Below are 15,784 nucleotides of genomic sequence, written 5' to 3'. Positions count from 1 at the left end.
TTTTATGTTAGGCTATGATATAAATATTATAAGAATATAAAATTAATTTTTACATAAGAGCTGAAATACAGATAGCTTATAATTTTCTAGATGAAATGGTTTCAAACAAAATTTGTTTGGAAAAAAGACATCCCAGTGTATAATTATGTAGTATGTAAGGCATGTGCATGGACAATAAAATGCTACTGTCTACATGATCTTTAATTTGTAGCTTGTTATTTGAAATTCCTTTCAAATGTGTTTAGAGAAAGGTTGTTGAGTACCATGAAGACCTATTAAAAAGTGATGGACTATGTGATGAGATTTTATCCAAATCAGAAGAGTTTTATTACTTGTCAAGGTATTTTTTATACACATCATTCTTCAGCTCTTTTAACTACCATTGTTTATATTTCAACATAATCTATCACTTAAAATGAAATTTCCCATTTTTTAGGGATGTATAATACAGTTTGATAAGATTCTGACTTCAGTTAATGTTTCTCATTATTATCAGTAGTTCAAGCCATAAAGTAATATGTGTCTTTCTTTGTTAATTAGTATTGTAGAAACTACAGAGTAGGTATGTAATAAATGCTTAAAGAACAGGCGATAATAAATTTTTGCTTAAGAATTTAGGGAGATTTCCTTTTTTAAAAAATTAAATTATTTGTTCATAAACTAGTATCTTGGAATCCATACTTTGTGATTAATATTATTTATGGTCTATGTTATTGTCCCCAAGATTACACATTTGGGCTAAGGGGATAAATCGTGTGTCAGAGGGCTTGATCTGCTACCATGAACACCTGTGTCCAACTACTCAAAATCATCATGAAAGGCAGGGTGTGACTGCTTATGCCTGTAACTCTAGCAGTGAGAAGTGGAGCAGGTAAATTCCAAAAACTTCCTGATAAGACAGCCTAGCCAAAATAGTGAGCTCCAGATTTAGAAAGAGATCATGTTTCAAGTCAATAAGATGTAGTGTCAGTGAGGAGGCCTTGGAGATCTCTGGGGCCTTAGGTAGTAGATCAGTGTTTACCATGGCGTGCTAATGAACTTTGGGAGCCCATTCTACATGGAGGGATGCTCTCTCAGCCTGGACACATAGGGAGGGGCCTAGGTCCTGCCCTGGATGAAATGACAGACTCTCTGGAGATCCCCAAGGAGGGCCTCACCCTCCCTGTGGAATGATATGGGGGTTGGGTAGGGGGCTGGGGGAGGGCTGGGAGAGGGACAAGGGAGGAGGGGTGGGAGAGAGAGCTGGGATTGATATGTGAAGCATGCATGTATGTTTCTAAGACATAATTTATTTTAATAAAAATTTAAAAAATGTTTGACAGCTAAAACAAAAAAAAGATGACGGTCTATTTGGTAAGGTATCTGACTTCATGGTCTTGCTGCTTTATGCTAATTCACTGGCCCATGTATCCACTCAGTCTCATCACATTATACACCCCCACACACACACTTGATAATTCAATCTTTGGCTGTCTATGAAATTGTTTGAATTATTTGTTTATAAATCTTAATCTTTATTAAATGATCTATATAAGCTTACAAATTTTTGTATGGTTATTACTTTGCAAGTATTCAATGAATAATTCAAACTCATCTTGTATATTAACTTCCATATAACTCACTAACAACAGGAAAACAATTTCATTGAATAAGGCTTAAGGTCTTGTGTTCTATAATTGTTTTTGAATCCTAGGGCTATACACTGTTTTTTTTTAGCACACATCTATTTCAAGCAGTTAGATAAAAAAGAAAAAGAAAAAAAATCAGTCAAAAAATAGAGGTACAATATTTAAAATATGTACACATGTATGTTAAAATATCACAATATTTTTCTTTCTAAGTTTTTATTTTATTTTATCGTATGGGCATATGCTTGTGTGCCTGTATGTATGCGTACCATGTGCATGTAAAATTCAAAGAGACCAGAGGAGAGCATTGAATCCACTGAATCTTGAGTTACTGACAATTGTAAACTACAATAAGGGTGCTGGGAATCAAACCTGCAAGAACAGTTAGTACTTTTAATGTCTGAGCCATTCCCTTAACCATCAAATTTGATGGGTCAGCCATTAAAGGCTAAGCTCACAACCAAAAATAAATTTGTAAAACTGTTGCCACAACAGAACAGTGGAAGGATCAATGCGTGTGACAATGGAGGGAAAGAATCTGTGGTACATGCATAGAAAGGCACATGTCAAGCTAATCCTAACAGAATAAGTGCTAAACCCACACTCCTTGAGAATAATAGAAAAATCTTACATCCAATTGTCATCACTTCATAGTAGATAATCTAAGATATTACTGATCTTGTCATAATGAAGAAACTCAATTATAAATGTATATACATTGATTTCAGGGTGTTATTATAATGTTGAAAGTTAAGAGCATTTAAGCAGAGCCCAGCTACTGGATCACATTTTAGATCAAAGCTCTATAAATACACACACACAGACACACACACACACACACACACACGCACATACATAACACACACGTGTCTTCTTACAGGATGAGTTTGGAGGCAAAACACATTTTCATGATTGTAAGATCAAACATGTTCCTTGTACCAAGCCATATTCTGAAAATTGTATGTTGGCTATCAAAACAAGCTGTTATACAGAAATAAAAGCAGGAACAACTGCCTTGATATTTTAAAGGTGATTTTATGACAGCCAAAACCTGGAAAACGAAAATTCCTTTAGTTTGATCATTCTTTGCCTGCAAATGCCACAGACATTTTTTGAAAGATATGGAGACCGAAGCATTACTTCTTTTTCTTTCAATTTGTTTTCTTATTTTTAATTTAAATTAGAAACAAGCTTGTTTTACATGTCAATCCCAGTTCCTTCCAACCACCTCCACTACCCTTTCTCATGCAAACATGGTATGTACTCACTCATATACGGATTTTAGATGTACAGCACAGGATTACCAGCCTACAAAACAATGTGTTATTTCTAGTCCCTTCTTTCCTAGTCCCAGATTCATCAGTGTCATTAAAGCATGCTGTCTGCTTTAGTCATTGGAGGCTTTCACTGACTGCACTCTCTTCAGAACTCATGCACAGATAACATATCTGTGTTTCCTTAGTGATATTCTGAGCACATGTCTTTGAGTCTTCCCATCCAGAGCACATACTTCTGGTGGAATTCCTGTTGTGTGGGAGGCCAGCTAAGCTGCATTCTCACACTGGAACTCCCAGATTTGCCCCCCGTCCTGGGTTTATTCCAGTACCTCTGTCTCAGAAGCCAGATATGTGTTGCTGATGTCTGTTCTTTAGCACCCCAGCCTGATAACACTGATAACAGCCTTTGAGCTGTTTATTTATCTGATTGATGTTGCTTCTTTCTCTCTCTCTCTCTCTCTCTCTCTCTCTCTCTCTCTCTCTCTCTCTCTCTCTCTCTTTCTGTGTGTGTGTGTAATTATGTTTTCTTGTTTCCTTCTTTTGTATTAAAATTGTGAAAATGTTTGCTCCCAGGACAAACTGCCAACTGATTAATTATATTAATTGGGGATAGGTAGGGTTGGGAGAGGGCAGAGTGACAAAGCAAATGCGTGCAAATCAGTTGCATCTAGGATGACCAAATATTGTTTCCTGTTATGAAAAGTATTATTAAATAAGGCTATAAAGGTGAGGAACAAGAAGGGAACTATTACCATTAAACATTGCCAACAGGCATTGATTTAAGAAAAAATCATCAATGAAATAGCATCTAAAACACACACACAAATACTCTGGTTCTCTTCCAGTCATATAAATCTTTAGCATTCTAATGCATACACACAAAAGTAAGACGTTTAATGGAAACCAGGGGAGGATACACACAGCAACATGGGTGTTTGTTTTAGTCACAGGAAGGTCACTGTGGTGATGACTTCAGGCAAACACCTGCACCATCTGTTTTTGCCAACAAGCCTTTTATATGAACACAACACAGTCATTTCCCACCAGGATATGTTCTTCCGGACCTGTGTAGAACTTCTGCTCACCTGGAACATGACTACTTCTTTAAAGAACTTTTCACTATATTGTATGACTCAAAGAGGTGAGTATTTTTGAGGAAAAAGGAAATCATCTCTGAAGTTAAAAATTTGACACAAAATTTCTTCTCTCTGTCTCTCTGTCTCTGTCTCTGTCTCTGTCTCTCTCTCTCTCTCTCTCTCTCTCTCTCTCTCTCTCTCTCTTCCTATCTCTCAGTCCAGTGATGATACCTGTGGAAATGAGACAGAGACTTGGAGAGTAATATCACATCCGTTTAGCCATCACTGTTTGGAGACTACAATTTGAATACCTGGGGAAGAAACAGAGTCCAGTGAGGGGAGATAATTAATACACAATTCTATAGTAAATGGTACTGTACATACAAGTGAGGGAAAGATAGCCTTCAAAGGAAGGGATCACAACTCTTTGTAAACTGATTCCATACACTAGGGAAAATCCAGTGAGTAAAGTCCCAGTGCCTTCAGAACTTGGTCAGGTACAACAACTCTCTATGTGCTGTTATTTACTCTTATGAAGGCAAACAATACATGTCTGCACGCATGAAATATTTTTGTTCACATTTGAGCTAAACATTATCTTTGATTTTCAAATAAAGAAGATTAAGATTACAGTTTAGCAAGAAAAGGAATCATCCTGCCTTGCCGTCTGAAAGTTCAATTGTTTCATTACCATATCCCAGTATATTATAGCTATTTTAAAAACACACATCCAAGACTTTTAATATTGTGGACAGAATCATGAAATCAAAAACATCACCCTGTGTAATGAGCATCTGGGTATAGCAGAGATTCATACTTTCATTTCTTAACTTTCTATCACAAGAACAATCTCCAGCTTTGACTTTCACTAAGAAGATGTGGCTGGCCTTAGAAGAGCAAATATTTTCCTGGTTTAATTAAATCAGAGGAAATGGTTTCCCTCAATGATAGCATCCCTACAGGGGATCCTATCATTCATGGATTCCCTAGGTTGATGAGTTACTTTTTATTTTCTAAGTAATCTAAATAATCATTGCTTATTTTGAAGAAATGGGGAATTTTTGTTTACTGTAAAGAAACACGTTTTATTTCAAATTTTGTGAGTAATTTTTGTTTCCCTTTCTAGATAAGGCAAAGAGGGAAGGAAAAACGTACCTTGTTTAGTGCAAGACAAACTGTTGGGTTAACTGCCCAAATGAGAACTTTCCCATACTGTCTTAGGAATGAAGGCATATCCTGATCAGTAACCCTCACCAAGTTCAGAGGGTTAGAGGTGACTCAGCCTCCATGAATGTGATCTGTTCTTATTTAAAGAAAGGCCCCTGAGTCATGTGGAGTTGTGTCAAAATGTGTGGTATGTCATGTTATTTTAAAAAGACAGCTTGGAGAGAGGAAATTGAACTATCTTTTTTTTTCAGAGAACTTTGCCCCTCTGTAGAAGTCATTTCCCACACATCTCACTTACTCTAAAGTACGACTGTGGTGTATTTTTATCATAGATATATCCCTAATGACTTCTCATGTCAAGCTTTTGAAGAGAAGTATTTTTCATTAATATTTATCCTTAGATGCTGTTAAATGCATTGCTTACAGCTGGATACATTTACTATTGATCTCCTATCTTCTTGATGGCTCATCTATCCAAAAGGATTGGCTAAACACATATATTTGTTATTTTTAACAATAGAAAGAAATGCATGAACTTAAATGTGCTTCAGTTGTCTTAGCTGAGAAAAATTAGGAGCAACACCAATCTTGTTTGTATGCTGAGTTTTTAATTGCACACAAAAAATTCTTAGAAAAGCAAAAATAAATAATATACAAAAAATAAAGTAGTATAAATAGCCAAAGGGTTGTCAGGGGAGTAAAAGGCAATTTCTGTAGAGGTGTGGTCTCTGGTAGATTGGCCATGCTCCAGTGGATGGCCCCACACACATATGCATATGGGGAATACAAATTAAATTCAGTGAGTTATTATAGAAACAAAACCAGGAACATAAAGTTAGGGAGATGTGTATGTGAGGGATTCAGGAATCTGGGTGCGAAAGTAGGGTGAAAATAATCCCACTTTTATAAAATTCTTAAAGAACAAATTAAAATATTATGTAAAATAAATAAAACAAATAAGTAAATTTAAAAAATCATACAAAGTACCTTGATAGGTAAGATTACCATCAGTTATGATAGACTATATCTTCAAGACTCATGACGAAGTATGAAATCTTGCATGTCCAGGTGCATGAGAAGTTGTGTCATCATAAAACCACTTTTGTTTTTGAGTGACTTTCTCTATACAACAACAATATTATATATTTCAACTTCAATTTGGGTAAGTCACCTTTGTGTCTGACTCAGTTCAATCAACCAAACAACTGATTTAGTCCGTTACCAGCTCTGAAGTTAAACACTGAGTCAGGAAACCCTATTCATACTTTCAACATGGTCTAACTTTTGTTTATTTCAATCTCAATACAATGCGCTAAAAATATATTTCTAGTGTTGTCCCTATTTCTGCTGATGATGATCATTGGCCAAGCATGCCACTGCTTGGGCATGAATAATAGTCAATCACAAGTTTTGGAATTGATCTAATTTTGGATTTAGGTGCAAGTAAAATAATTGTAGTAGACGTAGACTTGAAGGGTTGGCAGAAATTGATTCCAGTGCCATTGGTAGTAGGTACATGTTAGAATGTGGTATTGAAGACTTGTGGCAGAACAGGTTGTCTCCACTGGAAGACCAAGAAGGTTGCCAGAAGTAAGGACACTGTGTTCATAGCTTCACCAGAATTTGTTCATATATACCCATCCAAAATTCCAGGATCCCACTTGTTCATAGTTCTTATCCTAATTTTAATGAAAAAAACAAAACAAAACATTAAGCCTTGGAAATCAGTGTGGGCTATAATTGATCCAATCTAAACTTGTTTCATTTTCAGAAGAGTTTACCCTGTGGCTATGAGATAAGAATGCCTTTCCTGATCTTGACCCCCGCCCCCAATTTCTCTTGTGCTTTCACTGCCCTCTCTTCAACTGAACTCCAGGAGCTAAGTCCAGGGCTTCACTGTGGATTACTGCATCACCTTCTATCAGTTACTGGGTGTTGCTTATATGATGGCAGCTAGCGTGGTCACTAATCTGATTACAAGGGAAGTTCAGTTCAGGTATCCTCTCCACTATTGATAGGATATCATGATGGGGAAAACCACAGAGACTGTTGATTTGAGCTAGTGGTAGCTCATTAACTCTGGATTGACACCTAGGGAACGTGCATGGGACAAAACTAGGCCCTGTGAATGTGGATGATGGCTGGCAGTGGGACAAGGGTTTATCCCAGGTACATGAAACTGGCTTTTTGGAGCCCATTACCTATGATGAGATACCCTGCTCAGTCTGATTCACTGGGAAGGGGCTTGGCCAGACTTTGTTTATTCCCCAAGGAAGGCCTTACTTCCTCTGCGAAGTATATGGGAGTGGGATGGGGTAGGTAGGAAGGCAGGAGAAGGGGAAGGAGGAGGAACTGGGATTGGAATGTAGAAATAATAAAAAAAGAGAAAGAAACCAAAACGAATGCGTTTCCAAGCAAAATTTGTGAGTGCTTTTTAAAGAACATTTTCTACAAATTTAGCATCCTGTTTTTATCATTCACATTCTCAAATTCTTCAGCATGATTAGGAGAAACCAAGCAACCTAATTGTTATCCTTTTTTCTACTTAAAATCTGACCATTTGCTTAGCTCTAAAAATACTTTGTCACTCAGAACTTCACGATAAATAAACATTCGTAGGAAATATGCAAATATTTATTTCATTTTAAATATTTATTTCTAAGCACATGAGTGTGTATGTATCTGTGCCTGTATGCTCCATATGCAGATATCAGCAGAAACTATATGAGGGCATCAAATATCCTGGAGCTTGAGTTACAGAATGTTGTAAATCACCTGATACTGATGCTGGGAACTAAATTTAGGTCCTGTGTAGGTGCACAGATTAAGATACATGGAACTAGGATAATACAGGCTAATTTTATTTGGGGAGAAGTCACTGACATGAGAAACCGAGAAGCCTCTCCCAGACCCCAGATCAAATCCCACATGCTCATGTACTTACCTGTGACCACACCCAAAATGCCGTGGTCAACTCCACAGGTACATTTGGTAGATCTCTCACTGAAGTCCTGTGCAAGATCAGCAAGAATATGTAAACTTAAAAGTTCTTTTCCTTCCTTCCTACCTTCCTGACTTTTTTTCTTTTTTTTTTTTTTTGAGACAGGGTTTATTTTTGTAGTACTGGTTGTCTGGTACTGTCTCTGTAGACCAGAGTGGTCTGACACTTATAGATCCACCTGTCTCTGCCTCTTGAGTGCTGGGATTTAAAGTCCAATAAGAATTTGTAACTTCTAAATAAACTCTCCACACCCTCTCCACTATGCTGGAACTCACTTGGTGGAGAAAGGGTCTTAGTATTTTGCCAAGATTTAAACTTCTGGGTACTGTATTGTGGAATATTTGTTTATACTATATGAAGATATGAAGATAGGTTTAATAAAGCTCCAGCACTGAATGGTCAATAACTAGTCAGGAGATAATTAGGTGGGCTTCTGGGCAGAGAGAGAGAGAGAGAGACAGAGAGAGAGAGAGAGAGAGAGAGAGAGAGAGAGAGAGAGAGAGAGAGAGAGAGAGAGAGAGAGAGAGAGAGAATCTGGGCAAACTATTTCATCAGCAGACTCAGAGCAAGTAGGAAGTGTCATACGAAGAAGAGGTAACCAAGCCATGTCGTAGAATGTAGATTAAAGTTATTGGCAAATTAAGTTATAAGAGCTAGTTGGGAAGAAGCCTAAGATAAGGATAATCTTTCATAGCAATAAGTCTCTAGGTCATTATTTGCAGGTTGGTGGTTCAAAGATAGTCTGGCAACAAAGTTTGCTATTTGATGCTCAAAATGGGGCATATAAATCCACGTTGGACCTGAGAAAACTAAAATAATTGTTTTGAGTAGCTCATTGATTGTGCTATATAGAAGCACAACTTTTTTAAAGAGGCCCTGCTATAGAGCACTTAAATATGCTCCATATTTATGAGTGTTGGTAGATGGCTTATGACTTGGGGGTGGGAGACTAAGTAAAAGCACATACTTATAGTGAAATTTCTACCCTGCCCATATCTGAAGCACTGTTGGGCATGGTCAGTGCTACAGGTATGGGTGGGCTGGATATCTCACTAAAGTTACTGGAGCTGGGGCAGATAGACCAGCTCTAGGCTGGGGCCACAGGCTTGAGGCTATGCTCTCAAGGAAATGAAGGGGCTAGAGCTAGCTACCAGGTATGTCCTAAGCAGAGCCACAGGACAGTGGGTTTAGCATCAACTTAGCAGTTTCAACTTAAGTCCACATAGAGAAGGCAGCAGACTTGTAAAAATTCCTGTCCAGACTGAGAAAACTTCTAAACAGATACATTGTGCTTATATATGCTGAGATGCTGAAGAAAGAAAAGAAAATGGGTATGGTGCTTTGCTGACTTTATTTTTTAAATGCTAATGAACAAAAAATAATACCTGCTAAGAGACATTGGGTTATGGATACTACTAAACTAAACCAACCAATATATTTTAAGAATGTCTTAATTTCAAAATGGAAGTCAGAAAATATGTTGTGTTGGTAGAGAACCTTTGCCTTTGTTTCAATAGGAAACAGAAAGCTATGGATTTTTTCAAAATCAATAAAGACAAGATTTACTTTGGGAAGACCTGAAAATCTGGTCTACAGACATAAAGAAACAACAACAAGAAAACCTATAAGGCAGTCCTTCAAAATTACTGCTTCCCCAAAAGTCTGTCAGATATCTTGGCCTATAGTTGGAAGATGGATGCCCCAACATTAAAGAGTAACCTTGGAATTACTGTGCAGGCAAACAGATGTCTCTGATCTTTCTATAGTTTTGAAGTTGACTGTTATATACTTCCTATTTACTCAAGTAGTATTTTAACTTCATTGTGTCTGTAATGGCATTAAAGACTAGCTAGAGTTTTCCTTGTTATCAAATCCTGAACATCTATGCCCCAAATACAAAGGCATCCACATTCGTTAAAGAAACATTATTAGAACTTAAATCTCATCTAAAGCCCCACACAGTTATAGTGGGAGATTTCAACACACCACTCTCACCACTAGACAGGAATACCAGACAGAAACTCAACAAAGAAGCAAAGGGTCTAATAGAAGTAATGACCCAACTGGGATTAACAGATATCTATAGAACATTTCATCCACATAAAAAAGAATATACCTTCTTCTCACCACCACATGGAACCTTCTCAAAAATCGACCACATACTTGGCAACATATCAAACCTCAGCAGCTACAAAAAAATTGGAATAACTCCATGCATCTTACCAGACCACCATGCTTTAAAATTAGAATTCAACACAAATTGCAGAAAACCTACAAACTCATGGAAATTGAATAATGCTCAATTGCACCATCCCTGGGTCAAAGAGGAAATAAAAAAAGAAATTAAAGACTTCCTCGAATTCAATGAGAATGAAGACACAACATACCCAAACCTATGGGACACTTTGAAAGCAGTGCTATGGGGGCAGTTCATAGCACTAAGTGCTCACATGAAGAAACAGGAGAACAGTTATACCAGAGAATTAACATCACAGCTGAAAGCTCTAGAACACAAAGAAGCAAACTCCCCCAGGAGGAGTAGACGCCCGGAAATAATCAAATTGAGGGCTGAAATCAATAAAGTAGAAACCAGGAAAACAATACAAAGAATCAATGCAACGAAGAGTTGGTTCTTTGAGAAAATCAACAAGATAGACAAACCTTTGTCCAAACTTACCAAAAGCAGAGAGTGAACACGCAAATTAACAAAATCAGAAATGAAAAGGGGGACATAACAACAGACTCTGAGGAAATCCAGAGAATCATTAAGACCATTAATATTAAGAGAAATTAATGACCATTGACTGATGATTTCTGTTATTTTTGCATTTGTTTGGTTCTGGTGGTATTGTGTGTGTGCTTCCCTTTTGCAGAGGGTGGGTTGGTAATGGGGGATTATCTATTGCCTATGTTTTTGTGAGGGTAGCTAAATTCTTTGGGTTGGAGTTTTCCTTTCAGTATTTTCTGTAATAATTGATTTATAGATATGTATTGCTTAAATCTGGTTTTGTAATGGAATACCATTTTTCTTCGTTTATAGTGATTGAAAGCTTTTCTGGGTAGAGTAGTCTGTGCTGGCATCCCTGGTCTCTTAGTGTCTTTTGAGCATCTCTCCAGGAACTTCTGGCTTTCATAGTTCCCACTGGGAAGTCAGGTGTAATTCTGATAGGCCTTTTTCTTTTACAGTTATTAATGTTCTTAATTTTCTTTCTTTACACCCCAGAGAATCTAGGAAACAAGGAGGACCCTAAGAGAGACATACATCTACCGCCAAGAAGGACAAAGAGACAAAATCTTCTGAGTAAATTGGGAACATGGGACAGGGGGAGAGAGGTAGAAGAACAAGGAGGGGAAAGGGGGAGAAAGAAAGAGAATATGAAGGATCAGGAAGGTTGAGTTGGAAGAAGAACAGAGAAGGAGAGCAAGGAAAGTCATACCTTGATAGATGGAGACTTTATTGTGTTAACGAGAAATCTGACAGTAGGGAAATTCCCAGGAATCTACAAGGATGACCCAACTAAGAATCTAAGCAATAGTGAAGAAGCTATCTTAAATGCTCTTCTCCTATAATGAGCTAACTTAAATGCCATCCAGTAGATGATGGAAGCAGAAGCAGAGATTCAAAGCTAAGTACTGAACCAAACTCCTAGAATCCTTTTGTAGAGAGGGAGAAGTGATGAGCAAAGGGCTTAAGACAAGACTGGAGAAACCCACAGAAACAACTGACCTGAGCAAGTGGGAGCTCACAGACTCTAGACTGACAGCTGGGAAACATGCATAACAGTGAACCAAGTCCCAGAACATGGGTGTCAGTTCGTGGGCTTGAGTAGAATATGGATTCTCTGGCATTGAAGCCATAGTGCATGGATGGACATTTGGAACCCATTCCCTTTGAAAGAATAGTCTCTCAGCCTAGAAACATAAGGAGGGCCTAGGTCCTGCCCAAAAAATGTGACAGACTTTGATGATCTCCCATGGGAGGCCTCACCCTCCTTTAATAGTGGATGGGGATAAAATGGGGAGATGGTGGGGGGATTGGGAGGGCTAGAGGGAGACAGAACTGGGACTGGTATGTAAAATAACATTTTTAATTTAAATAATAATTAATTTTAGAAAAGAAAAATAAAATATCACAATAAAAAATGTTATGAGAGCTAATTGGGAAAAGTCTAAGATAAGGCCAAGTTTTCATAATTAACAAAAGTCCCTTAGTCATTATTTGTGGACTAGCACTCCAAAGATAGTTGGACAAGAAAGCTGGCAACAGTTCTATGTTTTAGTCTCAAGCCATTCTCACACACACACACCTGGTTCAAAAATAAAAAGATATCCAAAACGGTTACCAGACTTTCTGTGGTACCTCACATCAACATCAGCAAGTAAATAACAAGTAAGATTTACTTTTAATGCCTTTCTTTATTTCAGTGATCTACCATCATCACTGGAAAGATTCTTGAATTATGGGAAACACAGCTCATCCCCAGGCAGCTGAGACCTTGAAGGCCCAATGCGATTCTCTCCCATGCAATCTATTGTCTTCCTCAGCTTTCCCACTCTTTGTGTACTTTAGATTTCCCCACCTCTATGTGGAGGCCATTCTTGTTTTCCTTCGTATTTATTTTTAGAATTCAGCTATGTTGATTGAATGTCTGAGGACTTTCTTCCAGGGTTTCTAATTGCCTTGAAATGCTTCTTAATGGATATTTTAAGACATCCAGAAATAGTCTAAAAAACTATACTATTATTAAATCTTAGCTGCTTTTATCCCAAAGGATTTTCATGAGATTTTCTATTATATCACTATAGCCAACAATTTTTTATTTTAATTTTCATTTATTTTATAAATCCCAGTTCCCTCTCTTCCCATCCTCCCATATCCCCACCCACCCCTGCATACCACCTCTATCCACTCCCCAGGTAAGGTGAGTCCTTCCATGAAGGATAATCAAAGTCTCTCACATCATTTGGTGAAGGGCCTAGGTGAGAGAGTATTCCATGGATTTTCATGGAATCCCATGAACAAACACACACATACACACACACACACACACACACACACACACACACACACACACACGTGTAGTGAGGGAGAGAGATGAGGAGCACTTTCAAACAAATTCCTAAGAAACTTACATTTTGCAAGAGAGAGGCTTTGTCAAAAACATGTATGCTCTATGGTATTCATCGTCTTCTTATCATGTAGTTGAAAATGCCTCTGTCTTATGTTCATTAGTTTTCCTTTTCTTGGATTATTTACATTAATTAAATATGTTTCTGTCTGTTCATTACCTTAATGATGATCCATACTCTTTCCCTTTTATAGTTTGGACAGGCATCATTTTCCTTAAACTTAAATGTTCCCAACTGTTGGTATTACAGGGAGATGATCAAAGTGATATGAAATATGGCACGGTGAGTGAATATAGTCTGCAAAGTGTTAGGGTTTGGTTTATAAATGTTTTCCAAGTTCTTTGCTGAAGATTCTTGTGTTGGTTCTCAATGAAGCAGTATTCGGAAACAGAGTCTTTAGAACATATCTCATAATGGTTCTAGTCTCATGAATTAATTGATCCATTTATGGTGTTCAGCAGTTACCCTCACCATATACTTGCAGGACAATTTACTACTGATCCTCATGCCACCATCAATAGTACCTCAAGATCATGGAACAAAATCTAAGAATTTGTGAACTAAAATAAACGTTTCTTCTTTGAAGCTGATTTTCTTAGGTATTTTTTGTAAAATAAAAATATTATCAATACAGACTCAATTTTAAATCTGGATCAGTTCAGATAGATTTTAAAGTTTCCTTAGAGAACATAGTGCTATACATAAAATCAGTTTCTCATATTTCTTCTGCAATATCTAGTCAAGTAAACAGCGGTCAGGGCCTCACAGTTTCTGCTACTCGTCCATGGCTCCCTGCATGTTCATGAAAATATCTGTTTCACATTGGATTCCTTCTTTCCATAGTAATCTTTGGTTATTTTGTTTTAATATGGTACATTTTTGGCTTGAGGGATTACTTGATTTCTACTAGTCCCTGCTTGAATATCTTGCCATTGGTCCACCCTGGAATCCAGGTAAGACTCCAATTGACACTAAGCCTGATAATTCTACTCTGAATTTTCGAATGTTTTGTGCATTTTAGCAAGCTACATTCCCTTTTGTTTTTATACCACTGGACAAATTCCTTTTATATTCCTTTCACAATATAGAAGAGTCAAGGATGGCTCAGGAAAGATTGCTCCATGGCTTCCCACTTTACCAAGATTTACTTGGTTCAACAAACATGTATTCTGCTGCGCTATCAGAAAGGTTGAGCAGTCACTCTGTTAGTCTTCTATATGGCTTTAAAGATACAGACAATTGAAACCCCTTTTCCTTTTAACCTTGAGTACTAAATCTTACATTTGTCAAAGACAATTAGAAAAGGTGTCTCCAGTTTCCATCTTCCGTCTGCATCAGTGGCTGAATATTATGGTATCTCAATTTTAAACTATTTTGTGAACTTTCTCATCATTTTTCAAATTGTCCTCATCATTTAAAATCCCAAGATCAGTGCATTAAAGTCATAAATTCTCCCTGCTCTTCAATGACTGATTCTGGAGAGGTGAACCTATCAACATGCTTCAGGATGATCTTATGGCAGATGTTAAACTTCTAGGCTAATCCCCTGAGAAAAGAAACTCAGAGACAGAAATTATGGGCTACATTTGAAAACAGGAAATAACAGTGCCTCCGTAATGAAAACTCTAGGGGCTTGCAATTGGCTCTGCTTAGGACACACTTGCCAACTTCATCTCACTAGCATTTCTTAGACTGATTGGGTGCTGCTTGTCTTGGAAGTCTTGACTGGTTACGAGACTTGGTCAGGCTTTCTTCATATAGAACCATGGTTACTTTCCATCCTGGGTTCTTTTCTATGATATTTCAATCAGTTAACTTTAAGCACCTCTGCAGCATTCTGTGTAACTCTATCATTCTCAGTGTTCAGAAAATTATTCCCAGTGAATAGGATAATGTCTAAGTAAAGAAAAGATTTTAAACAATAGTATTTTAAAAGTCAAATAAATATGTATGCATGCTTTTTAGTAAAATAAAAATCTGGACCTTCTATTTTCTGGTAGATGATTCTGAATACCCTTTTAGAATAGTGGGAAATTTCTAAAAGATAAGTTGTTCTATTAGCACTATGTGGGCACATGAGAATATGCTAAATTCTTTAGTCCTCTTTTTGTAGCTTAAAATATGAAATGAGTTCACAGAGGTGGAATCGTTTCAGGCAATTGAAGACCAAGATTAAACTGCTTCTTATTTCCCCTCTGAGAAAGAATCATTTATCTCCAGTGGAACCATCAGAATCCTGGAAAAAAATAAAAAATGTGAATTTATACAATAGGGCTCACTTTCTGAGATGCTCTTCCAATGAATCATGAAGTCTGGGTTTTTTATTTGAACTATTCTGATGCAATTTTCCTCCATAGATTCAACTTACATTTGAGACAGTTCTTCATGTGAACTTAGGACACTGGAAGGTTCCTTCAATGGACAGACTTTGTAAAATCCCCCTGACAGGTCTGTATTAGATACCTGGATACCAATCTTCACACCTTTGCAAAAAGTGGATGATTC

At 37.3% G+C, this 15,784-nt stretch overlaps 1 long non-coding RNA gene across 1 annotated transcript in view; it reads left to right on the top strand.

Annotated features, from left to right (window-relative positions):
- The first annotated feature begins 3,897 nt into the window (after window positions 1–3,897).
- LOC121143526 overlaps window positions 3,898–15,784 on the top strand; it is a 31,598-nt gene continuing 19,711 nt past the window's right edge. The window contains exons 1-2 of the long non-coding RNA XR_005880759.1: window positions 3,898–4,046; window positions 15,637–15,727. This is a non-coding gene — a long non-coding RNA (uncharacterized LOC121143526). The remainder of the gene's footprint in view (window positions 4,047–15,636; window positions 15,728–15,784) is intronic.

The sequence above is a fragment of the Mesocricetus auratus genome, unplaced genomic scaffold (assembly GCF_017639785.1).
Source record: "Mesocricetus auratus isolate SY011 unplaced genomic scaffold, BCM_Maur_2.0 Super-Scaffold_100013, whole genome shotgun sequence".
Lineage (NCBI taxonomy): Eukaryota > Metazoa > Chordata > Mammalia > Rodentia > Cricetidae > Mesocricetus > Mesocricetus auratus.
The sequence above is the reverse complement of the archived record's forward strand: the minus strand, read 5'-3'. Positions and strand labels throughout refer to the sequence as shown.